Here is a 27,160-nt window from a genome sequence, read left to right as displayed (position 1 = left end):
TTTAATGGCTCAGGAAAACAGAAGAATTACCTTCCATTATTTTTTTGTGGAGAGTGAATCAGGCTGTCTAGCAGCTTATATGAAAGCCTTTGTGTACTATTGTGCATGTGTCAGTGGAAGCAGGAAACAAAGCCTGGTCATTTTGAACTACACTTGAGCACACTTCTTCACCCCTTTATTATCTAGGATAAAAAACAATGTACAGCTGAAGGGGAGGAGAATGGAAAGGAAAGAAAGGGAACCAGCTTTCCTTTTGTAAGTACAACATGTAGGAGAAATCCAGTGGAATTTAAATAAAGAACAATACCCAAACAATAAACAAACATGTTTTTTAAAGCTGTCTGTGAGGGGAATATTAACAAATTTGCAGAGAGTTTGGGACAGAAAGTTTCCAAACCTAACTGGTACAAAATATTAGCAACTTACTCAAAATGCCACAAACTCGGCTCACTGCTTAGACAATCATTAATTTTAATAATCACCGCGTAAGGAAATTCAACCCTACTGTATAGATGAGCAAGCTAGGCACCTGTCTTTAAAAGCATTCCCTCATTTAAAGCTGAAAATGGGCTTCTTACTGATCAGTTTTCAGAAGCCCTCTCTGAAATTGGGTCCTAGGAATCTAAACAGGAGACTTAAGTGGCTGACTTGAAAATTACTACCCAAATGTGCTTTGCAAGTTCAAACCACTCAACAGCAAAGCTGCCTGCACCGAGGTACAGATTTGGTCCATGCTTCAAAAACATCCATGCTGCAGTAATTTTACCTGAGAAAAGTCTCTTTCCAAGAAGTTATTTTGAAGAGGCTTTGTTTTCAGCGGTTCGTGTAGAAAGATTTCTCATTCACCAGTTGGATGCTTAGATTTGCCTCCCAAAGAAGATTCCCATGAGGCCCTGGAACTTACAGACTCCCTTCAAAATTCTTCCAACCGCAGAAGGGATGAAATACAGAACACTGAATGCTGTACATCCCTCACATGTCACTCAAAAGGCAACATCCAAGTACTAGAATAAGCTACTTGAAACAAGCCCAATGAAAGCATATCAAAACAATTTGAACTTCACAGTTTTCCCAAGGACAAAATACTTGAGTTTTTCCACAAAAAAAGTGCTCATCCTATTTGACCATTCCACTCTCATCTACATTTTCCTGTCTGACAGATGAGGCTAGTGGGCCATCATCTGTTGTGATATGTTGCAACAGGCTGCAACAGGCTAGATTAAAACATGAAGCAGAACTCAGCAGTACAACAGCAGCATGGTCAAAGGCCATTTCCACTGTGAAGCAGTAAGAATTCACAGCATAGTACAATAGCAATGGCAGCTGCATCATTATATTAATTCCCATTGCCCTCAAGATGTTGGTGGCAGAGCTAGAATGAGTGTATAAAATCAGACAATCCTGGGCTACCAATCAAGTCTTTTTTTCCTTCTTTCAAAAGCTTTTTTTCTTCCTTTCTCTGTGCTGGGGGTTGATATTGTGACACACTGACCATTTAGCTTCAACCATTTTCTGAAATAGAGGTAATTTTCCAAGATCCTTTCACTGAACAACAGATAACCCATCAGTTCAGAAATTCACAGATCACCACTCTCAGGCAGGGAGATGTCCTTAGTTTTTCCAGACAGAACTATGATCTTCTCAGAAGGGTTGTTGCTTCTTACCAACAGCTGCAGGAAAAATAAAAGCACACAGGAAGTGTTGAGTCCATTGGTTAGCAGAATTTACATCAGAGATCTTTCATTGGAATTAAATCTTGTATAATGTAAACCAACTACCTCAGTCTATTAATCAGAATAATGTAGAAAGGTAATGTATTCTTCCTGCCTACATGAAAATTTCTGAAGATAGGAACTCACTGGAGCAAAGAAATGCATTGTGTGGAACCAGCAAGTGACAGTACAAGTGCTGTTGTCTTTTAGGAGATAACAGTAAACAATATCTAAAAGAAAAAATATATAACAGGAAAAGGTGGGTATTTTAATTCAATACATAAGACTATAAAGAAAAGTTCTTCACAATCCTCCATATTTTTTTAGAAACACTATTCTGTAGTGAGGTACATAGTCATTAAAAGAAACTCAAGACTTGAAAAGTTTGCAGTGAGTATATTCTAAGCACAAATGGAGCATAGCACTGTATTCACACAAACACAGTCTAGTGGGTCAGTACTTAAAGCCAGGATAGTGTACATTTACCGACTTCTATATGCACGGTGAACCCTGGAGCGAAACATTTAATGAACATAAGAAATGGAGCTAAAATTTTGTGTTTGCTACAGGAAGTTATTAAGGAAAATACCAATCCTTTCAGGGCTTATATATATCCACACACAGATTCGTATCCTGTTAAGCTGTACTGTACTCAGACATACAGAAATACAAATTCTCAGCATCCTACCAATACACTTTGAAGAATCAAGGCAATTCTGTATCTGCCAAAATCTCAGTTTGTGTATCAAAACTGTCAGGAAGCCAATGAATACCAGTTTAATCAAGTACTTGTACATGCATTTCTGAGACAGATTAGATAATAACATTTGTTCACTTCAGAGAGAAGATAATTTGGTTTTTTTTGGTGATTTATACAGCTGTTTAATTAGAGTTAATTAACAGTTCATATCTAGTTGGATTGTCAGCAATGAAAAACATGAAGTTTTGAAGTTGTAAACTTTTTAGTTATTTTGAAAATACAGAGATGATTTTTCTGAAGCTGAAATTTACTGTGCATTGAAGAGCTCTGATTAGCAGCTCATTATCACATGAACAGAAGCAAAAATCAATTAATCGACATTAAATATTGGAGAGTTACAAAGTCCCACAAATTTCATGTATCTCTTCTGTACAAGAGGAATATTCTACAGAAGTAACAGAACACAAGGGTATTCTACCAAGTGCACATAAGATACTGTTAATGTCTAATCCCAGGCAATATTAATCCAAACCTGAGATAAATAAATAAATAAATAGGTAGATAGGTAGATAAAATTAAATAAATTACTTTGAGGAGGCTTTAAGCTAACAGCTATAAACTAACTCTTTGGCCCAGCTAACACCATCTTGTTTCAATTGACCTTATTTTTGACAGGACTAACAAGTTCATAGAATAATAGAATCATAGAATGATAGAATCAGTAGGCTGGAACAGACCCACTGGGTCATTGAGTCCAACCATTCCTATCAATCACTAAACCATGCCCCTCAGTACCTCATCCACCCATCTTCTTAATACCTCCAGGGAAGGTGACTCAACCACCTCCCTGGGCAGCCTCTGCCAGTGCCCAATTACCCTTCCTGTGAAAAATGTTTTTCTGATGTCAAACATCAACCTCCCCTGGCAGAGCCTGAGGCCATTCCCCTTGTTCTGTCCCGTGTCACTTGGGAGAAAAGGCCAGCTCCCTCCTTTCTACAACCTCCTTTCAGGCAGTTGTAGAGAGCAAAGAGGTCTCCCCTCAGCCTCCTCTTCTCCAGGCTAAACAACCCCGGCTCCATCGGCCACTCCTCATAAGACTTGTTCTCCAGCCCCCTCACCAGCTTTGTTGCTCTTCTCTGGACTCACTCCAGAGCCTCAACATCCTTCTTGTGGTGAGAGGCCCAGAACTAAACACAGGATTCGAGGTGCAGTCTCACCAGTGCTGAGTACAGAAGGAGAATAACCTCCCTGGACCTGCTGGTCACACCGTTTCTGATACAAGCCAAGATGCCATTGGCCTTCTTGGCCACCTGGGCTCACTGCTGGCTCATGTTCAGTCGCTGTCAATCAACATCTCCAGGTCCTTCTTCTCCAGGCAGATTTCTAGCCAGTCTTCTCCCAGTCTGTAGCACTGCACAGGGTTGTTGTGCCCCAAGTGCAGGACCCGGCATTTGACCTTGTTAAACCTCATGCCGGTGTTAATTTAGTCTCTGCAGTATGCTTATGCACTAAGGGTTTTAAACACAAAGTTATTTCTGCCATCAGCAATATGACTTTGCTCTTAGGCAGGAATATTTGCCATGTGATTTAAAACTATGCCTTCATCTCTTAACGCTGAAACTCCCATCCCAACCCTTATTTTCATCTTGACAGCTCACTGGTTTTAATAATCTTAATTGAAGATTCTGTTTTAAATATTAGCATTTTCTTGAGTCTTAAAAAATCTTATTAGCAAATGAAGAATGAGGAGCTGATGACAGTACAGCTTTTTGTCTCAGTGCCTTTGGGAATCAACAGCAAATCCATGGCAAAAGGAGAGGAGGTATATCTGAGTGGTTGTGTTGACAATATTGTCACCTCCCACACAGTATTTCACAAATTCCTGTAATCAGCAAGCTATGGTCAGCACAATGTGTTTGAAGAAAGGAGTGACATAGTTTCAATATTTCGTAGCTTTAGTGAAGGAATAAAAAACCCTACCCATAATATACATTTTTTTCAGTGACTGAAAGGAGAGTGCTGTTCTCAACAGCCATACTTCCTTACGATTCTCTTGGATTTCAGAAGACTTCAAAAGCAGGGCAAGATTACAGTGATGGAGGATAAAATGGAAACATTAAAACAAAATGCACACAGTTAAATCCATATCTGGGATATGGTTTGGGTTGGAAGGGATCTTTAAAGGCCATCTAGTCCAACACCCCTGCTGTGGCCAGGGATGTCTTCCATTACATTAGGTTGCTCATACCCCTGCCTATCTGGGCTTGAACTCTTCCAGGAATGGGGTACCCACAACTTCTCTAAGCAACCTGTTCCAGTGTCTCACCACCCTAATTATAAAAGAGTTCTTATGTTCAATCTAAATATTCTCTCTTTCAGCCTAAAACCATTGGTCTTTTTCCTGTCACTACAGGCCTTGATAAAAAGTCTTTCTCTATCCTTCTTCCAAGGTCCATTTTAGTACTGAAAGGCTGCAATTGGGTTTCTCCAGAGCTTTCACTTCTTGAGGTTGAGCACCCTCAGCTCTCTTGGCCTTTCCTCTTAGGAGAGCTGTTCCATCTCTCTGATAATTTTTGTGGCCCTCCTCTGGGTCTGCCCCAACAGGTCCACGTCTTTCTTGTGCTGAGGATATCAAGCTGGGTTGCAGTACACAAGGCAGTGTCTCATAGGAGTGGAGTAGAGGGGCAGAATCACCTCCCTCAATCTGCTGGCCATGTTTCTTTTGATGCAGCCCAGGATACAGTCGGCCTTCTGGGCTGCAAGCACACATTGTCCGATTCTTCATCCACCAGTATCTTCAAGTCCTTCTTCACAAAACTGCTCTCACTCCATTCATCCCCTAGTCTGTCCTGATACTGCCCTCAGTTGAGGAACTTGCCCTCAAGTACAAGACCTTGCACTTAGTCTTGTTGAACTTCATAAGATTCACGTTTCCCTACTTTTTAAGCTTGTCCAGGTCTCTCTGTATGGCAACCCTCCTCTCCGGTGAGTCGACTGTGCTGCACAGCTTGGTGTTGTCTGCAAACTTGCTGACAGTGCACTCGGTCCCACTGTCTGGATCACTGATGAAGATATTGAATAATATTGGTACAGTCCCTTGAAGAACACCACTCACTGTGGGCTTCAACTTGGATATGGAGCCATTGTTGTAACTTGTAACTCTTTAGATGCAGCTCTTCAGCCAATCCCTTATACATCTAATAGTCAATCCATCAAACCCGTACCTCTTCAGTTTAGAGGTAAGAATGCTGGAAGAAGGCTTGCTTTCTGGGCTGGAGAAATCTTCTGGTAGAGCTCTGTACTTCTATTACATTGTTTCTGATGACTGTTTCACAAGATTCTCAGCAGCAAGTGCTCTAGTTTTTTTGAAGTGACCTAGCATTTACACATCTGTATTCACCTGAACAGCTGAAATCCACAACCCGTCTTCCTTGACAGAGAAACAGGTAAGCTCTCAAGTTTTTACACGGTTACCTTTTGCAATGGCAACATACTGCAAATGGTTTAATTAATTTTTTTTTTTAATAGAATCATAGAATGGTTTGGGTTGGAAGGGACCTCTAAAGATCATCTAGTCCAGCCACCTTTCTATAAAGAGAGATATCTTCATGACACCAAGTTGCTCAGAGACCCATCTAAAATAACTCGAATATTTCCTGGGGTCAGGGCATCTACGACCTCTCTGGGCAAGCTGTAAAAATTTCTTCCTTATATCTAGCCTGAATCTACTCTAGTTTTTACTGTGCATTATCAACATAACATATAAACCCACCCATCTGACATACCAGATGAGACAGCAGACAACTTACCACGCAATTATATACAGTTAAATTCTTTTAATCTAAATAACAGAAAACACAAACAGGTGCAGTTTATTTGTTTATTGCACGGAAGATAGTAAAGTGCACAGAAGTATCATCTAAACACTACATAGCACATTACTGCAACCAGTATGGTGCTTGAGACAGAATCTTTGCAAGATTGCTCTCAGTGCACATGAGATTCTTTTCTAAACTCCCGTGTGTCCCTTGCAGGCAATCTGCACCCATCCATACATAAGCACCCTCACAGGGGTCATAACACAGCCCACTCAAGGTTAATTGTATCCAAGTAAATTAACTCCCATGTTTGGCTATTGCAACAGATTAAATAGCAGTCTTACATATAATGACTTGCTATTCATGTCCCTATATCAAGACAGACAGACAAATATTTCACCAGAATTACTTTTAATAATCCCATCACTAGTTGACCTCCACGATATAATCATATTTCCTTCAAGCATACTAGCTCTTTCTTTCTGTTAATCCAAGGGTTTGACATATGTGGGTTTTACAGTATGTTAATGTTACTATTTCCTCTTGGTCCTAGATAATCTGCTTAGGATCACATTTCCTGTTCAGACAAAACAACTACCAGCACCAGTCACTTTCAGCCTTATTTCTTCTGCTTCCCGCTATTGTGGATTTACTGCAATTAGCAGATTGATATTGCTTTCATCTCACGTCTCACAAACGCTGCTGAAAAGCACTATCATTCACCGTACACAATTTTTCCTTCCTAATACGCACTGGCTTGTTAGGCAAGATCTGTTTCAAAACTCTTTTTCTACTATGGACTGCATACAGCCCAAGCCACCTGCTAGCAGTTGTTTATCCAAAACATGGAGTCACAGGGCAGAATCATAGAATCATAGAATCACCAGGTTGGAAGAGACCCACCGGATCATCGAGTCCAACCATTCCTATCAAACACTAAACCATGCCCCTTAGCACCTCGTCCACCCGTGCCTTAAACACCTCCAGGGAAGGTGACTCAACCACCTCCCTGGGCAGCCTGTTCCAGTGCCCAGTGACCCTTTCTGTGAAAATTTTTTTCCTAATGTCCAGCCTAAACCTCCCCTGGTGGAGCTTGAGGCCATTCCCTCTTGTCCTGTCTCCTTTCAAGTAGTTGTAGAGAGCAATGAGGTCTCCCCTCAGCCTCCTCTTCTCCAGGCTAAACAACCCCAGCTCTCATACAAGAAGAAAAACAGGTGCAAAGTAATGATTGGAGTTCACAGGATTTCTCTCTCCTCTGTTGAAGTTTTGAAACAGGAAAGAATGACAGCACTTAAGCTTAGGGTACATAAATGCGAGGCAGAAACTATTATCTGCACTTGTAAAAAAACAATATCCAATAGGCTGACCAGACTGACATGAAAGGAAACAAAAGGTGACAATAACATTCAGAATTCCTTTGAATGCTATTCTTTTCAGTGTAGGAAAAACAGCAAGTAGTGGAGAGGGAAATAAATATTACAGTCTTTGGACTGTTAGAATGTGCTGCATGTTAAAATTATATTTATTACAAATTAATCTTCTGTTCTCAGTTTTACTATAAATGCAAATAAAATTTGTCTAATGTAAACCTGCATCAGCTTCACTAGAATTACGTCAAATGTAGATAACAAAAAGGCTCAGGTCTGTGTAGCTTTTCTGAACAGCTTAATGAGGCATTGGAACAAAACAGGAGTGCAAGCATATTGCAAACCAATGAAAAGCCACCCACTACTATATAGCACACTGTGACACAGATGCGAGATATTCTCCAGCAAGTATCTGAAATAAATGAGTGACTAAGCAACAGCCAGTATGTTTCCTAACAGAGCAGCTGCTATGCGTTCTCTCTCCAACTCACTTAAGACATTCTACCGTTGCACATCTGTACACAGTTTTCAACACTATCAAATTGACAACTGATTTCTGGTAACTGCATTGTAATGTTAAATTTTTAGTGTTATCCCTTCAAAATAAATCTCCAGCCATGGAGAGGAATTGATTGTAAACCTACAAATTTCTCAGTAAAAAGTATCACAGTATTAATTTGCATTGTTCAAATATAATCTCCCTTCAGTAAGTAGTTCATTGTATTGGTTTCAAGTGTTTTGCATTAAAATATAAAAATTAAAAGAAAAGGAACAAGACTGGTTAATCTCACATTCAACATTATTACACATCTGTAACAAGTGAAAAATACGATAAATCCATACAGAAGTGAGAGAAGAAGTGATTGGCAAGTCATGCTCTTCTTGTAATCCAGATATATGATAAACAATAGTAATGAAATCCGACTGTGGAGAATTAAGAGATGACAAATAAGCATCTTTATACTGAATAAACTTGAATTCTTGAAACATATTATGCATTAATAGATCAGCTGATCTGCTATACAGTTCATGAGTGAACAAGTATTCACAAGAAATCATGACTGTGTTCATATTATATTTCCTATGAAAACTGAGTTCCATTTGGGGAAGTAGAAGGAGAATGAAATACAAAAATCTATGAATTATTGAAGTAAGACTCTGACATTTAGGCAGTATTACGCAGTATTAAGGTGCTTAAGGTTCTTTACTCCTCCTTATCAATCACAATTTCAAGTAGTTTAGTATTTCATCCATGACAGGAGAAAAGCAATTCAGCTTCTAAACCCAATGGATTAATGCTAATTTTCGACCACTAAGTTGTCAGATATATTACCTGCATTTATATTATACCAAAAATTACACAATATTTCATAACACTCCAGATACAGCATATGCTGTTTCACAACTAGTGATTTTGCTTACTTGATAGGAGTCAAGTTGAAAGCTCTGACCAAAAGGGTAAAAAAAATATACATTATACTTATTACTACACATTACACTACTACTAGGAAAAACAAGTTCTCTTTTGCTTCTATTAATATGCTCTTATAAGTAAAACTTCTGTCTATCAGGAAACAAATATCATACCTGCAAAATCATACCTGTTTACAAAATTCTGTGTGAAATAAGAACCATGCTCTAACCCTTCCTTCAAGAAATATCTTCCATATATTAATATTTTTAATGTTTCAACAGGTCTGACAAAATGACAGAAATCGGAAAAAAATCCCTTTAACTGCAAGGAATATTTCAAATTATTCAAGCTATAATAAGAAAATAGAAACAAAATAGTTGAAAAATCACTTCCTGACATCCCTCTTAAATAGCTAAATTTTCATAGCTGTTCCCTGCATTTAGTAACCTTGGCATTAGAAAAAAATACTAATTTTACTTGAAAAAGTGAAAAGGCTTGTTATTGAAGAGTTTTAATCCTAAAACCTTTGCTTATCCATCAGTTAGGTGGCTCATGTGTCACAAGCCAAAATGTTGAGTCGAGTTCCTAGCTTTGTTCTGTTGGACAGATCACTCAGCACTGCTTTTAAAAACATAAAAAGAAAATGTATATTCAAATGTGTATTGACAGAAAAAAAATCTCATAGAAAGAAGGGCGCATTCCACTCCCCAAAAGATGCTCTCCATGACATTTAGATTATGTATTAAAGAATGTAGTCTGTAATACGTGACCTAAATCTGTTGTAGATAATATGAATCTGTGTTAAAGAAGTATTCCACTGCAAAATAAATTAACATTGCTTCTGATTTTGCACATAGCCTGAAGTTTGTCATACAAGCCATAACTTTGTCTTTAATAATTTTCTTTCCTAATGAAAGATTTTGTTAAGCTCATTTTTTCATATCAGAGATGACAAGCTGTTACAGAACCGCTTTTATTTCTATACTTTGCCAGGTGTTAGAATATGCTCCTATGCCCTGAAGAACCAACTCTTCAGAACAGCAAAAGATAGTAAGTATTGGTTATGTAAGCACGGGGAGAGCCCAATTTCATTGAACCATGGATCTCAGAAAAAGTTTGGGAATGGGAACCACAGATTTGACAATGCTTTCTCTCTGCCTGTGTGGAAAGAATAAGAAAGAATCAACCACTTAAATTCAACATAAAAAAACCAGCGGAGAAGTATTGCTTTTTGTACCAGCCCTAATTCTGATGCCATTTCTTACACTATACCTATGTCTATATCAGCAGATGCTACAGGCATTTTGGAATATTTCTTTTCTGGATTAATTACTAAAACAAATTCTATTCTGATTTTCTTCCTGCTGGAAGGGTGGTATGGTGAGGCACAACCAATCTACAGGATTTCTGGAGTGTCTTGATAATTTCCTGATAGTAGTGATCAATAAGCTCAGCAGAAGAGCTGTTCTACCAAATCTGCTGTTAACAAACATCCCTAGCCTCTAGTAAGGGGATGACTGCTAGAAAGCAGCTTTGTAAAAAACAATACACGTAAGGATCCTCCTGCTAGACTACAAGCTGAATATAAGTCAGCACTTCCAGGACGAACTGTGTACAAGGCTGTACGAGAGGAGTACAGCCAGCAGAGGTCAGGAAAAGACTGTTTTTAAGATGACAGTTGGTGAACTCTGTCCAGTTTTGACTTCCCCACCACAAGACAGCTACTGACAAATTGCTGCAATTCCTGTGGAGATCCACCAAGATAATTAGGGGGATGGAGGAAGGGACATATGAAGAGAGAAATCAGTTTGTCTAGTTTTAACAAGAAGAGGCAGGTTAACAGGTGAGTTTATTGCTGTCTTCATCTGCCTAATGTGATTTCAGAGAAAACTGAGACTTGGAGGAGACACAGTTATAGGACAAGAGGTAATGGACGAAAGTTGTTACACAAGACATTCCAAGAGATGTAGAAAAGGTTTTCACTGTGAAGGCTATCAGGCAATGTAGGGGGTTACCTTTAGAGTCTGTGCATCTCTCTCCTTGGTTCTGTTCAAAATGTTACTGGACAGGCCTTTAGCAACATGGTCTAGTTAGCCCTGCTTCAGGCAGAGGTTTGGACTAGAGACACCCAGCGGTTCTTTTTGAACTAAATTACTTTAATCTGATGAACTTGTAATAGCACACCTTGCTCCCTAAGTGGTGTTGCTTTTACCACTGGAATCTCCTACAGAAAGCTTTGCTCCATCTAGACAGGATGAGCATCCTAACAGAGCTAAGAGAAGTCATTAGGACAAAGTGTTGTGAAATAACAATACACGTTACTGGTATGCTTCTTCCTGATAAGTAGAATGTTATAGACAGATAGTTGAGTAATAATGATGTCATGCATATTAAGAGGAAAGGTAATAAACTGTATGTTCTTCAGTACTTATTTTGAAATGTGAATGCAACTACTTCAGCAATTATAAGAAATCAGCATCAGGAATAACCTTTTTCCTACCCTCCTGACCACAGTACTTCTCCTGCTTTCACCTGCACAGATGAATAACTTTCCTAATGAGAATTTAATGGGAATTACTTACATGTGCAAATATGCTCGTATGCTTGAGTATTTGCACAATTAGCCTCCTGAAAAAGACTTCTGAATGAAAGCAGTGGGGGCACAGGTCAAATAAGTAAGAGAAACAACAGGCAGAACACATAAAACTAAAAGCAAAAATGTCATATATCTGCAGTGACAAATATAATTCAAAATTACCGTATATCAGCAAGATTATATGGATTTTTTTTATTAGCATCTGCTGTTGACTGTACAATGTGAATTGTTAATTTGTGTGATTCCTCCATCCAGAATCATTGCAGATATTCAATTCTAGTTCCTTTGCTTCTAAGCAAAATATTTTTATTCTTAAATAGACTACAAACAAACAGACAAAAAAAGAATCAAAAGATTCAGAACTTAAGACTTGCTTTCAGAAGAAGTATAAATGTATCAGCCTTTACTCAGCCTGAAACAGCATTATACACTGCTACTGTGAAATTTAATTATGAGCCTTTTTTTTTTAGTATAACCAATTGAAACAGTTTGAACGCCCCGTTTTTGCCTGATAATAATCCAAAACCTAAAAGTTTTATAAAAATTAGTGAGACCTCTATGGTGACATTTTATAAGAGTACACACAAAGGTGTGCTGGGTCAATAAGGCTCAGTGCTGTTTGATGTCTTTATCATTGACCTGGATGAAGGCATCGAGTGCACCCTTAGCAAGTTTGCGGACGACACTAAGCTGGGTGGAAGTGTCGATCTGCTGGAGGGCAGGGGGCTCTGCAAAGGGATCTGAACAGGCTGGACCGCTGGGCAGAGTCCAGTGGCATGAGGTTTAACAAGGCCAAATGCCGGGTCCTGCACTTGAGGCACAACAACCCTGTGCAGTGCTACAGACTGGGAAAAGTCGGGCTGGAAAGAAGCCTGGAGGAGGAGGACCTGGGGGTGTTGGTTGACAGCCGACTGAACATGAGCCAGCAGTGAGCCCAGGTGGCCAAGAAGGCCAATGGCATCTTGGCTTGTGTCAGAAACGGCGTGACCAGCAGGTCCAGGGAGGTTATTCTTCCTCTGTACTCAGCACTGGTGAGACTGCTACTTGAAGCCTGTGTTCAGTTCTGGGCCCCTCACCACAAGAAGGATGTTGAGGCTCTGGAGCGAGTCCAGAGAAGAGCAACGAAGCCGGTGAAGGGGCTGGAGAACAGGCCTTATGAGGAATGGCTGAGAGAGCTGGGGTTGTTTAGCCTGGAGAAGAGGAGGCTGAGGGGTGACCTCTTTGCTCTCTACAGCTACCTTAAAGGAGGTTGTAGAGAAGACGGAGCTGGCCTTTTCTCCCAAGTGACAGGGGACAGGACGAGAGGGAATGGCCTCAAGCTCTGCCAGAGGAGGTTTAGGCTGGACATAAAGTAAAAAATTTCACGGAAAGGGTCATTGGGCACTGGAACGGGCTACCTGGGGAGGTGGTTGTGTCACCTACGCTGGAGGTATTTTAGGGCCAGGTGGATGAGGTGCTGAGGGGTATGGTTTAGTGATTGGTAGGAATGGTTGGACTTGATGATCCTATGGGTCTTTTCCAAATTAGTGATTCTGTGATTCTGTGTATAAGACAGTGAGAATTATTGTATGAATGTGATGACTCCAGCCTCGGATTTATTAGATTTTGATTTTCTCCTTATTTTTTTAAGCTTCAATAGACATAAGTGGTCAATCCAAGCACTACTCCCTGTTTGTCCTAAAGTCGTTAACTTCTGACAGGCAGTATAAATTTATCACTAAGAATTCTCTCAAAAAGTCCAGAATTAAATTTGTCCAGCACAACTTGGATAACCTGTTGCACTTCATCATACAGACAATTTCTCCAAACTAAACAAAGCCTAGAATAAGAAAAGAATATACTTTATCACCAGATATCCCTTCACTACAGACTATTGTATAACAATTCACTACAGAATTTAGGGAAGGAGTCAGTAAATGTAGCAAAATTTATTGAAGGAATGCAGAGTAGGTAGGAAACAACAAGACAAATAGCAATTGAATAAAACCCCTTGCCCATCACAGGGGTTTTGCAACTAGATTACTTTTAAGGTCCCTTCCAACCCAAACTATTCTATGATTCTAAAATGTTTTCCAGTAATGGAGGTGTTTAAATATTGTGTTCTTTCTGCCTTTTTAATCTCCTCACTGCCATTATTAAATGTTCCTGCCTGCCTTATAGTTTCTGGATCTAGTATAAATATAGTTGCCATTTTTCCAGTAGTTCAAGTCTCAGCACAATGGGTTTCTCTGGTTCTCATGGGAAAGCATTTTGCCACAGTTCAATTTTTTCAGCTACGTTTATTCAGAAAACTGCTGTTTCTCAACAAAATCAGGAAAAAGAAAGATCATTTTCTAGGCGGGTGGCCAACAACAGACAGCCTCTAACAGTCTTACTATTAGGTATGCCAAAGAGAAGACAAGGTGCCTCCAACAGTTGGAAAAATAAATAAACCAAGACCAGAAGCAAACTAGCTGTGCTACTGCACAGCAGCAGCATTTCCTGCAGAGGCAAAGAGTATACAAAACCTGAATTCCTTACTGCAGGCACAAAAATAGAGTGGATGTGTTACTTACAGAGACAAATCTGCCTTTAGCATTGTAAAACGGGAGCATTTTATCTGGCAAGAAGTCAATGGCAAGAAAAATCTTCTTTCTGTTGTTTCATTCACCATATATTCAAGTTACATATTCCAGTAAAAAATTATTCCACTAATGATAGAGTAGCTCTGCTTACCTAGCTGGTATCATTCAATACCACGTGTTTGATTCTGATGCCTATAGGAAACTGGAGCAGCCCTGTGCTCACCGCTTGTTTACTTACATCATTAAATTAAAAGAGGAGAGGAAGGTTATCTCAGGCCTGAAAGAAATTACAGTCTGAAACATTTTTTTTTCATTTCTACAGAGGTTTGTTCCATATCTATAGAAGTAAAGATCTAACTGTAGTTTTTAAAGCAGCACAGTTTGCCTAAGTTGACTGGCAAAGAAAAATCATCAGCTGCACTTGTATTTATTACTAAACAGAATTAGTAGTTAAAACATAACGATCTTAAAGCAGCTCAGTAACACTAACAAGACTACTCATTTTGGTCATAAATACACTACACATTTAAAGAGAAAAATTCTATTACAGGTTACCAAGGACTCTCTTCTCTGATGTTAGCAAAGCCATTTTGCTGGTGCAAGCTGAAGTCAGAGTCTTCTTTTAAAAGAAAGAGCATACAGACAGATGAGAGAAAGGAAGGGAAGAAGAGAGAAGACAAGAAAAAAATTACAAAGTAAAAATAATAGTAGTAATTGCAATTTCATTTTTCTCTGTTGGTTTTGTTTGCAGTCTGCTGCCCAGAATCATAGGATCATAGAATCACTAGGTTGGAAGAGACCCACCAGATCATTGAGTCCAACCATTCATATCAATCACTAAACCATGCCCCTCAGTACCTCATCCACCCTCACCTTAAACACCTCCAGGGAAGACGAGTCAACCACCTCCCTGGGCAGCCTGTGCCAGTGCCTAAGGACCCTTTCAGGGAAGAATTTTTTCCTTATGTCGAGCCTGAACCTCCCCTGGCAGAGCTTGAGGCCATTCCCTCTTGTCCTGTCCCCTGTCACTTGGGAGAAGAGGCCAGCTCCCTCCTCTCCACAACCTCCCTTCAGGTAGCTCTAGAGAGCAGTGAGGTCTCCCCTCAGCCTCCTCTTCTCCAGGCTAAACAACCCCAGCTCTCTCAGTCGCTCCTTGTAAGACCTGTCCTCCAGACCCTTCACCGGCTTTGTTACTCTTCTCTGGACTCGCTCCAGAGCCTCAACCTTCTTGTGGTGAGGGGCCCAGAACTGAACACAGGCTTCAAGGAGCGGTCTCACCAGTGCTGAGTACAGAGGAAGAATAACCTCCCTGGACCTGCTGGTCACGCCGTTTCTGACACAAACCAAGATGCCATTGGCCTTCTTGGCCACCTGGGCTCACTGCTGGCTCATGTTCAGTCGCTGTCGACCAACACTCCCAGATCCTTCTCCTCCGGGCAGCTTTCCAGCCAGGCTTCTCCCAGTCTGTAGCACTGCACAGGGTTGTTGTGCCTCAAGTGCAGGACCCGGCATTTGGCTTTGTTAAACCTCATGCCATTGGTCTCTGCCCAGCAGACATCATAAACAGAGCTCACATAATCTTGGCTGACATTCTAAGGCTTAGAAAATATTCCTCCTAGGCTGCTGGTTACAAACTGTCTATTTGCTTATAGCAGGTCACTCGTAGTCTAATATTTTTTGCTGGTTTTTATTATTTTATTAAGACATGAGCAGTGTCGTAGCAAGATATGCAGACGACACAATGTCCAGTGACTAAAGAGCAGAGAGAGCTAGTGAAGGTAGGACACTGGACATTGCACAGATACAGTGCTGACTAATACAACTTTGTGGAAAATCTGAACTGTGCATGTACCATCCAAGTTCTAAATGAATTATCATTGACAACCACAAAAAAGAGCCTAGGCACCATTATGAATTGTTTGGTAAAGATCAGTGCTCAATGGACAGGTGCAGTCCCAGGAAAAAAAAAGTGAAAACTTCTGAAAAGTACAGTAAAGAATAATGAGGAAGTTAGAATTCTGCAATATAAATCAATTGTATGGCTTTGTCTACACTACCATGTATAGCTCTCACTGATCCTTCTTAAAACATGTGCTGCTGAATTAATAGTGACACTGAGAAAGACAGCAAGAATGGTAACAGAGCTTATTCAATTTCTTCATACAGGAAAAGACAGACAGGTCTGAAAATGCTCACCTCAGAAGCCAGACTACATAACAATAGACAACACAAATTAAATAAATAGAAGAACAATATAAAGAAAACTAGACCTTCACTCATCATGTGTCTCACAACATAAGAATAAACTTTAAGGAATAAAAATAAAAGGAATAATAAAAATAAAAGGAATTGGAAAGCTTATAAACTAAAAATCTTACTGAAGGAGATACTTCTCTGCACAATATGATTATATTATGGAATTTGTTGCTATATTAAGGGTGGAATCAGAGGAGAGTGTGCCTGGGGACTGGGAGAGGGTCAGGAAGTTTCTAGTTAGAGTGATTAATTAAAAAAAAAAGAGAAAGTAAAATAATTGTAAAATATACTAGCCCTGTGCTTTGCATTTCAAGGAGCCTAAAAAATGAAATCAGGAAATGACTCTAACCTGGGAGGCTGGGAGGCAGATTATCCTACATCTCCCAGTGTAAATTTTCTTTAGTCTTTTGCCAAGTACTCATTTTGGGCAATATGAGAGGCAAAGGACTAGATAATTCATTAATGTAGTCTTCAAGATATAGATGTATTAGAGACGAGTTTGGCTTCTAAAGTGTTGAGTTCCTGCATTGTTTTTGAATCTCTGCCTTGTACGAATGGAATCACAGCAGCCACTTATGTGTTTGCTCAGTTTGTAATGACTGTGAGGTGCAAAACGTTTAGTGGAGACCTCCGTGAAAGAAATATAAACTGGAATGCTTTTGCAAGTATCTGCAAGTGACTGTGTAGCACAACAGCAAATACACTGTTATAAAGAAACTAATATTGCATATGGGCTCCAAGATGTCAAATGGGAAAGATAACAGCTTAAAATGTCAAGAACTGTATACTTCTAGGCTAGATGTATATGGTTATACATCCCAGACTGTGCACAGAAGACAGCAGAGGAATTCAAAGCCCACGTCTGGTTCCATGTTTGATGCATGCATTTTGAGGATGTACTATCACCATCACGCATTGTAGACCATGTGCTTGACAAAAACAACAGTAAACCGTTCATGAATTAGTATATTCATGCACAAAGTCCCAGGTGAGAAAAGGCTCCAGTCTGATCATTGTTGCTCTACAGGGCAAGCTGAAGTTCAGAGCCTAAGCAGCATACTAGAACATTTAAGACTCTTAATAGAGCTTACCTTGCCTGTAAAATCAATGTGATTCTGTAGGACAGCTCTGTGGTAAGTAGCCATCCTCACAAAATCCTGCGTTGTAGCCTGTTGTTGAGATAGACAGCCATAAAACTAAAAGGAAAGAAGGAGAGGAAAAATAGGAAAATTATAAAGTCTATTTTCTATCAATCTTGCCTTAAATTATGTGGTACTTAGATTACCAAGGTCTCGACTACTCCCTGAATAAACCTAAGTTATCTTTCTAACTGATGTGGTGACTAAGGTCAGACAAACAACAGTAACTTAGATTTCACAAACTGTCACTGAAGTTTCATTACCTGAAAATAATGAGCCACAGATGCTTCATCTGTTCTCTGACTGAACACAGAGTTCTCCTTTTGGCCAAAGCATCTCTTCAGTGTATTTGAAAATGTGTTGTATTCTGAAACAGAAAAATAGAAAAGACAGAAATGTAGCAGAACCCACAAAGACAGTAAATTAAGATAAACATCCAATAATAAGATAAAACCACATTCAGCCACATTTGAGAAGAATGCTTCATTTGACTTATGGTGTTCATAAGTACTCAGTAAACAGTTTCAAATTTCATTAAACAGGCAAGAGCTGTTGCAAAGATCTGGACAGTATCAGAAGGTTTTAAGAAGAACCTGGATGCAATCAACAGTGATGTCAAGGATTCTACATTCAGTTTAGCTAACTCCTGCAATTACATGTGATGGTGACCTCTAGGGGTGTGGCTGAACATAAACCTGAACCTACTCTTTCAGATTAGTCTACTCTAACCCGGGCTCCACACAGAGAATCACCTAGGCTTATTGTGAAACCCATGGATTTGAGTGAGGAGGTTTACAACCTAGAATAAACCACCCCAATTTAATTGGCCTAAAAAGCCAGGCTGAGGACCACGTATCTTCCTTTAGAAGCCGTCTAGCTAAAAAGCTCAAAGTTATATCCCTTTGGCTTCAGAGGATAAAGTCACTTCCAACATTAGGTAAATAATGGGAAAAATCATGTGGATCTAAAAAAACAAATAACCAGGTCAGACAAAGTGCTTTTGTTTCTATCTTTTAAAATCAAACCAACTCCCTAAGCAGAAAGCAATTCCTTTGTGTTCAGAAGAAAGACACACACAAGTAATTGTAAAAAGAACTATAAGGAAAAATTGTCGGGGGGAGGAGGAAATGGGAACAGATGACAGTGATAAAATCAGGGGTGGAAGTCCTGCATCTTCTGTTCATACAGACACAGGAGAAGACAAAGAAATCGGAACACACTACGTATATAATTTACTAACAAATACGGACAGGAAACTCCTACAATAGTTAACTTTAAAAAAAAAAAAAGCAACTGCTTTAAGTGTATAGCTGCACTGGGAAGTACATGCTAGGTGCTTTAAGTATTTGGAGATAATTTGATCCTTCTGTACTTTGAATGGCCTTTGAAACAAGAGGGCTGAAGACAGGAAAAAGAAATAATTAATCAGCTTCTCAATACAATAACCAAGGAGAACTTCCCTCAACATTTCAGGAAATTTTGAAATCCTGAAAACAAAGATTTGGTTCTACTGACCCTTTTCCACTGCAAAAAGCTGGTATATCCTAAAGAGAAGAGACTTAAAAGTTAGCAAGTGCCTCTCCCTTTTGATCTGAAAATCAGGACAAGCTCAAGCACAGGCTTTTTGGGAGAAAACCAAAAGCCCATGTTTACACAACCCAACGTAAGCACTGTTGCTGCAGTTATCTTTAATGGGCTACAAAAGTGTTTTTGAGTAGGGTCTTGAAAGACATGCTCAACAGAAAATTTTAAATTCTTGGGAAAAAGTTTATATTAAAAACAGCATTGAATTCTCAGATCGTTAGTGTTCTTATCCAAGCTTTCCAGTCTTTACACAGCTAGAAATCAGTAAAACTGGAAAAGAGGATAGAAAAAGCTCTATTTTGGGGGGCAGTCAAATATTATTTCACCATGAGGATTTCACACCAAAACTGTGCCAGTCAGCCATACTTCCTCAGAGAAGCCCAAATCAATTGAGGGCACAGCCCCTTGAGACTCTGGCCTGCCCCACACAATGACGTCCACTTGTAAGCATCCAGAGTTCAAGTGGTTTCTCTCAGTTGAAATTAATATATGCAGTGAAATACTTCTGTTGAAAGTCTGGAGTAATAGCTCTAAGAAGCATCACACCATCAGTTTGCTGTGAATGAACAGGTTAGTTTAATTTACTTTAGTCTAAGACTGCAAGGTTGGCAGAAATTGAAAACCACAACTCACAAGATTATTCAAATGCACTTCCACCTGATGGGGAAATCTGCTAGAGAGCTGATCTGTTGCCATTCTGTGGGGACATTCCCATGTAATTTCCAGGTGGGAGAAAGTCTGACTTTGTTACTTCTGGCCTGTCAGCTCCAGTGGGAAGACGATTCCACATTCAACATTTGAATTTGGGGTGCCATGAGGGGCTCAAAAATACTGATATTGTTCTAGAAGTAATGGTACATTACCATGAAAATGTACAAATGTCATAAACATGACCTTTTCACTCCCACACAGAGATTACAGCCATAATGAAAAAGTAAATGACCGGATCATGACAATGAAGAGTGACACAAATGACAGATGTCATTTTTCTGCTGGAAGATGCAGAAATTGGCTTAAACCAGATCAATCTCTTAGTTCTTTCTCTGCATGAAGAGATAACACTAGAGAAGAAGTCTGACACTGGAAGGTTTTCTTCCAGGCAACTGCCCATGGTTCTAAGCTTTTCCCATTTTTATTCTTTTCCTGTTTGAAGGTAAGATATGATGCTACAGATTCAGTGACATACTTGATTCCTTTCTTTTCCAATTACTCCTCACACATGATTTTCATACCTCTGCAGAGACTTTTTGGTAGCCTGAAAAACATCTATGGTGTCTTTGGCATCCAAAAATCTTAATGGATTTTAAAACCAAAACACTGTAACAAAAACTGGAAAACTTTGCCTAGAGAGGTTATGCTGTAGAAGTTTTAATCCTTGGAAGTTTTCAAAACATAACTATACCAAGCTCTGAGCCACCTGAGGCTGAATCTGCTTTGCAAAATAGGCTTGACTAAGTGACCGTATGAGTTGTCTTCCGATTGAATTATTCTTTCATTCTATAAAATAGTACTATTTTATATGCAAATATGATGTTTGTTTCTGGAGATCTCTAGAGTGCTGGCAAATTACAAAACTGGTATTCACTGGTTTAAAAAGTACATCAAAAGTCAGGGAGATTGGGGAGGATTAAGAAAATTATGGGTCCATCAGTCTTACTTCAGTCCCTGGGAAAGTTATACAATAAATCTTTGGGGTAAAGTGTGATTTAGGAAACTTAATAATGAGATCTCGAACACGTGGCATCCAGTTCCTGATGAGGAATAACATGAGGCCATCAGTCATGTTTTCTTTAAAAATTCACAACTGATTGAGTCTTCTATAGCCATGTCAACCAGAAAAGCGTACCCCCACTGATGAACAAAAATGGTGACCTTTTATGAACAAATGAGGAGAAAGCTGAGGAATTCAGCATTTTTTGCCTCAGTCTTCATTGACAACCACTCTCCTCATCTCTCCTGGGTCAATAGACAACAAGATGGGGACTAGGGGTGTATAGCGGCTCCCATTGTAAGGGAAGATCTTGTTTGTGACCACCTCAAGAACTAGAACATGTGTAAGTCTATGGGACCTGATGAGATGCATCCCAAAGTCCAGAGAGAAGTGGATGATGTGATTTCCAAGTCATGGCAGCCAGGAGAGGTCCGTGGTGGCTAGAAGAAGGGCAACATTGTGCCCATTTTTAAAAAAGGGTACAGAGGAGGACCCTGTGAACCACTGACCTGTCAGCCTCAGGTCTGTGCTTGGGAAGATCATGGAACAGATCCTCCTAGAAGCTATGTAAAAGCACATGGAAGACAGGGACGTGATTTGAGACAGCCAGCATGACTTCACCAAGGGCATGTCCTGCCTGACCAACCCAGTGGCTTCCTATGATGGGGTGACCACATCAGTGGAAACAGGAAAAGCAGTGGCTGTAATCTATCAGGACTTCTGTAAAGCCTTTGACATGGTCCCCAACAAAATCCTTCTCTCTAAATTGGAGAGATTTTGATTTGATGGGTGGACTCCTGGGTGGATGTCCTGATCCAATATCGGGGAGGGTTCTTAAGCAATCCCAAGGCAGCAGCAATGTTGAGACAAACACAGTCCAACACAGTCTCTTACAGTGGGTAAGGATGGATGGTCACATTCAGAAACCAGTAGTCAAGGTCTCCACATCCAGATGGAGATCTGTGAAAAGTGGTGTCCCTCAGGGGTTTGTACCGGGACACGTGCTGTTTAATATCTTCAACAATGATATAGAATTCAAGATTGTGTGCACCCTCAGCAAGTTTGCAGATGATACCAAGCTGAGTGGTGCAGATGCCACACTGTAAGGATGGTCTGTCATCCAGATGGATCTGGACAAGCTGGAGAAGTGAACCTGTGAGAATCTCAAGAGGTTCAACAAGGCCAAGTGCAAGGTCCTACACCTGACTTGGGGCAATCCATGCTTTCAGTACAGGATGGGGGACAACCTTGCAGAGAAGGACTTGGGAGTGCTGATTGATGAGAAGCTTGGCATGAGCCAGCAATATGCACTTGCAGCCCAGAAGGCCAACTGTAACCTGGGCTGCATCAAAAGAAGTGTGGCTAGTAGTTGTGTGTGGAGAACAACAACCCTGTGCAGTGCCACAGGCTAGGGGAAGAGAGGATAAAATCCTGCCTGGAGGAGAAGGACCTGGAGGTGTTGATTGACAGCCATCTAAACATGAGCCAGCAGTGTGCCCAGGTGGCCAAGAAGGCCAATGGCATCTTGGCTTGTATCAGAAACGGTGTGACCAGCAGGTCCAGGGAGGTTATTGTCCCTCTGTACTCGGCACTGGTGAGACCGCTCCTTGAAGCCTGTGTTCAGTTCTGGACCCCTCACCACAAGAAGGATGTCGAGGCTCTGGAGCGAGTCCAGAGAAGAGCAATGAAGCTGGTGACGGGTCTGGAGAACAGGCCTTATGAGGAACGGCTGAGAGAGCTGGGGTTGTTTAGCCTGGAGAAGAGGAGGCTGAATGGAGATCTTAGTGCTCTCTACAACTACCTGAAAGGAGGTTGTAGAGAGGAGGAAGCTGTCCTCTTCTCCCAAGTGACGGGGGACAGGACGAGAGGGAATGGCCTCAAGCTCTGCCAGAGGAGGTTCAGGCTTGACATCAGAAAAAAAATTTCATGGAAAGCTTCATTGGGCACTGGCAGAGGCTGCCCAGGGAGGTGGTTGAGTTACCTTCCCTGGAGGTGATTAAAAGACGGGTGGACGAGGTGCTGAGGGGTATGGTTTAGTGTTTGATAGGAATGGTTGGACTTGATGATCCTATGGGTCTTTTCCAACTTAGTGATTCTGTAAGTTGAGGGAATTTATTCTCTCCCTTTACTCCACTCTCGTGAGATCCCACCTGGAGTATTGTGACCAGTTCTGCAGTCCCCAACATAAGAAGGCCATGGAGCTGTTGGAATGGGTCCAGAGGAGAGTTGTGGAGATGACCAGAGGGCTGGAGCACCTCTGCTATGAGGACAGCCACAGAGGGTTGGGTTGCCCCCAGCCTGGAGAAGAGGAGGCTCTGAGGAGACCTCATAGTAGCCTTCCACTACCAGAAGGGGGCCTACAAGAAAGCTGGGGAGGAACATTTTACAAGGGCATGTCGTGACAGGGTGAGGGAGAGATTTGGATTAGGCAGTAGGAAGAAATTCTTCATGGTGAGTGTGGTGAAGCACTGGAACATGTTGCCCGGGACAGTTGTGGATCCTCCCCGTCCCAGGAAGTGTTCAAGGTCAGGTTGGACAGGGCCTTGAGCAGCCTGGTCTAGGAGCTTTCCCTGCCCATGGCAGAAGGGGTGGAAAAAGTTGATATTTATGTTCCCTTCCAACTCAAACCATTCTATGATTCTATGATTCTATGATTCTGTATTATGAGTCCCTTGTGTGCTTATAACGTGCTTACTTACTGAATTTCTAGTCATCTAGTTTTCCTGTGCTGACACTTGAAATTATTCCCTCAGTAGTGTTTTGGAATAAAATCATTTCCATTGCACAAATCCAGACTCATAAAAAAAGTCTGAAAGAAGGCTGCAGAAATTCACTTACTAGATAGCATTGTGTAAGTCACCTAGTCTGCAAATTTTGATTTAATATGCAGTAATGTTCACAATGAAATGATCTAGTGCTGATTGAAGTATTAGTAAATGAGTCATTCAAAGTAAGAGCTTGCACTTACGCAGTTATTGAAGACTGCCTAACAAATGGAAATATTTTTCCAAGTTTCTTTTAAACTCTAAAATGTGTATCATCCATCTACCATCCCCCTACCCCCCCCCCCCCAAAGCACACTCATTTTGGACTTTACAGGACAGATTAATTTTTAAGTATAACCAGAAATTTTTTTAAGCAAGTAGGACCTTTTTTTTTAGAGCTAAACAAACAGGCAAAAAAGACTGCATGATATGTTCAAGACAATAGTAGGAATCTATCAGGACTGGATAGAAGATTCTTGAAAGGGTGACTTTTGAAACACTATGCTCAGATTACTAGGCAACACCCTTCAGTAAAAAAAAGCGTTATAACTGACTTTGCTTTTGAAAAAATGTTAGAAGAGCTGAAGCACCTAACTGATTGTTACCTGAAATGAGAAAATCAATACCTCAAAGCATTAAAGGTAAAGACATATCAAGTGCTAGAATCTTGATGAATAATAAAGGGCTGAGTATTAACAAAAAATATTCTTTGGCTACTCTTGAAATATTCTTTACTGAGTTTCATTCTGTATGGTTGACTCCTGGTTGCAAAATAAAGACTTCCTCAGTACATAATCTGCCAATATTCTAGCCTGTCAGTGAGCCAAACTGATTTTGGTGTAGATCCTTTCCTGGCCCCCTTCCTCTAAGTTAAGGAGAAAATGCATTATTTGTAAAAGCCAAGATCAGTTCTGGATATATTTCTACATATGACAGGTTAAGTTCCCGGATTGTTAGGGATATTAAAATTAAACTTAGTCTTAAGGACCTTGATAAAAATGCAGATAAAGCCATATTTCACATCGCAAGCAGTCTGAGGGACTGGCTAATAAGAAGAGAATTTCCTTTACAGAGAATATAGGAAGAAAACAGCATAGTGCATTTGCATGCAGAAGGAAATGGAGAGAAGACAGGTATCATAAATTGGTTTTGTATATAGAAAATAGACTCACTGGATATAAAAAACTGACTTGAGAGAAATTCTGCAACAGCTTACATAAGGAAGACAGGTGTTGCTCCTTGCACATGCTAAAGAAAGACAAACTTGTTTCTCTTCTCCTTAATAGTGGGTCCTTATTTGAAAGGATTTCTTAAAGCTTCAACATGTCTTAATTTTAAATGTATTTCTTGTGTCTGTATCATGTGCAGAGTGTTCACAATATTTCCATTTTTCTATATTAGATGCTAGGGAACTTTGCATTGTCACAGAAACAAATGTGTATCCGAACTCTCAGACAATATTTTAAGCTGGTGGCAATTGTTATGAAGAATTCCTAGGTAATTTGAATTCCTCAAGAGATTTCCCTTTAGAATCCTTCAACTGTTTGCATTCAAAAGAAAAAAAAAAATCCCAAATTCACATCTGCAGCAGTAATTCCTTCCTTACAACCTGATCTTTAGTTTGTAGCTATTTAGCTATAATTTCTGTCAAATACTGAGTAGAAGCAACTAAAAGATTTTTGGTGAATGTTTTATTTGTAAATATTGAGGATAAACTAACATCCACCGAACAGAAGGAAAAAGAAAAAAGGAGGAAGTTTGTACTGTAAAGGGACATTTCACGGCGTATTTATTTAGTCAAGTAGGATCAGACGAGGCTACAAGAACTTTTCAAAGGTGGAATAATTAAGTTTTCATGGATAAGTTGTAAACAAGTGCTCTCGGTTACTGTTCCTTTTTCCAATAGAGTGCATTTTTCACTTCCCACCCAATAGCAGCGACTAATGGAGTATTTCCATGTTTATTCTCAGATAGTTTTTGTTACAGTGTTAGCCACTGATGTGTAGAATGTTGAGTTGGCATTTAAATTTATGAAAACATTAAGATGTGTTAGATCTAATGCTGTTCCTACTTCTATTGCTGAATCTTTACTGCTGTATACTAGGAAGACACAAGCTGATAAATCAAACGAGATACTTTTCCTCCCCTGTGGTCTGCCAGAGCCTCTTGTAATCTTGCAAGTACTTTCTTAGGAAAACTTTAAAGGCATCTGAGGTCCATTATGAAAGACTGTGGAGGAACTCTCTCAACCTCTTGTTCTTTTCTTTCTGTTTTCATAGAACTATAGAATCATAGAATACCAGGTTTGAAGGGACTTCAATGGCTGATTGTTCTCATTGTGAAAAGCTTTCCTTGTGCCCAACCAGAATTTCACCAGGAGCAACCTGTACCTGTTGCCCCTTGTGTGGCGATGAAGGAGACCAAGACCTCACAGTTTTTCTCTAAGTATATTCTTTTAATCAGAACAACACACAGAAGAAAATTTAGGAAACTGTGCTAGCTTCTCTTTTTCAAGCAAATTTCTACAGTTCTTCAGTTGCTGAACTATGAAGCCAAACAGCCCCACTTGTGAGTGTCTTCAGCCCCATCCTCACTCCCACACATTCCCAGGCGGGTTTTCTCAGCTTGACCTTCTCACAGTCAAGATTCATTATCCTGTGTGTCTTGTTCAGAACACCTGGTCTTTTAATCATGTCTATTCTGACATGCTTGGCATCAGCTTCATTCTTTTATCTTAGTCTTTGAACAGCTCCCACACCTTGTCCTTTCCATGTCACTGCTTGTAAAGAGGGAGTCTCCATCTTCTTTGTAGCCACTCTTATAATACTGGAATATGGTGATAAGGTCTCCCCTAAACTTTTTTTTTTTCTCAAGGCTGAACAAACTCAGTTCTCTCAACCTTTCCTCATACAGCAGGCTTCCTAGTCCTTTGATCATCTTTGTGGCCCTTTTCTGTAATCTTTCCAGCCTGTCCACAACTGTTTTAAGTAGCAAGGATCAAGACTGAGCACAGTATTTCAGGTGTGCAGTTACAAGCACCGAGCCGTGGGATAACATCTTTATATCTGCTGGTACTGTCCTTTTTGATGTAGCCCAGCATCTGGTTCGCTTTCTTCACCAGAACAGCACACTGTTTGCTCACGTTGAGCTTGTTGTCCACCAGGACTCTCATATCTCTTTCCACAGTGCTGCTCCTCAGCTAGGTATTTCCCACACCATGCTACACTCGTGGATTATATTTTCCCAGGCACAAGACCTTACACGTGTTTTTGTTGAATTTCATATGGTTCTTGTTAGCCCACTCTTCTTGCCTATCCAAGTCTTCCTGCAGGGTGGCTCTTCTTTCCAAAGTGCCCACTTTCCCACTCAGTTCGGTATCATTGGCAAACTTTGCTAGGTATGCTTGATCCCATCATGCAGATCATTTATGAAGATAAACAGTGTAGTGCCAAACATTGATCCCTGGGGAACCTCATCTATGACAGGTTGCCAGTTTGAAAAGGAGCTACTTACTACCACCCTCTGCTGCAGCCT

The 27,160-nt window shown here is 40.2% G+C and overlaps 1 pseudogene; it reads right to left on the bottom strand.

Moving 5' to 3' along the window:
• Window positions 1-862: 862 nt before the first annotated feature.
• Window positions 863-26,798, bottom strand: LOC138733466 (histone-arginine methyltransferase CARM1-like; annotated as a pseudogene).
• Between the last annotated feature and the right edge of the window lie 362 nt (window positions 26,799-27,160).

Source organism: Phaenicophaeus curvirostris, chromosome Z, assembly GCF_032191515.1.
Source record: "Phaenicophaeus curvirostris isolate KB17595 chromosome Z, BPBGC_Pcur_1.0, whole genome shotgun sequence".
NCBI classification, from domain to species: Eukaryota; Metazoa; Chordata; class Aves; order Cuculiformes; family Cuculidae; genus Phaenicophaeus; species Phaenicophaeus curvirostris.
This window is presented reverse-complemented; position numbering and strand designations above follow the sequence as displayed.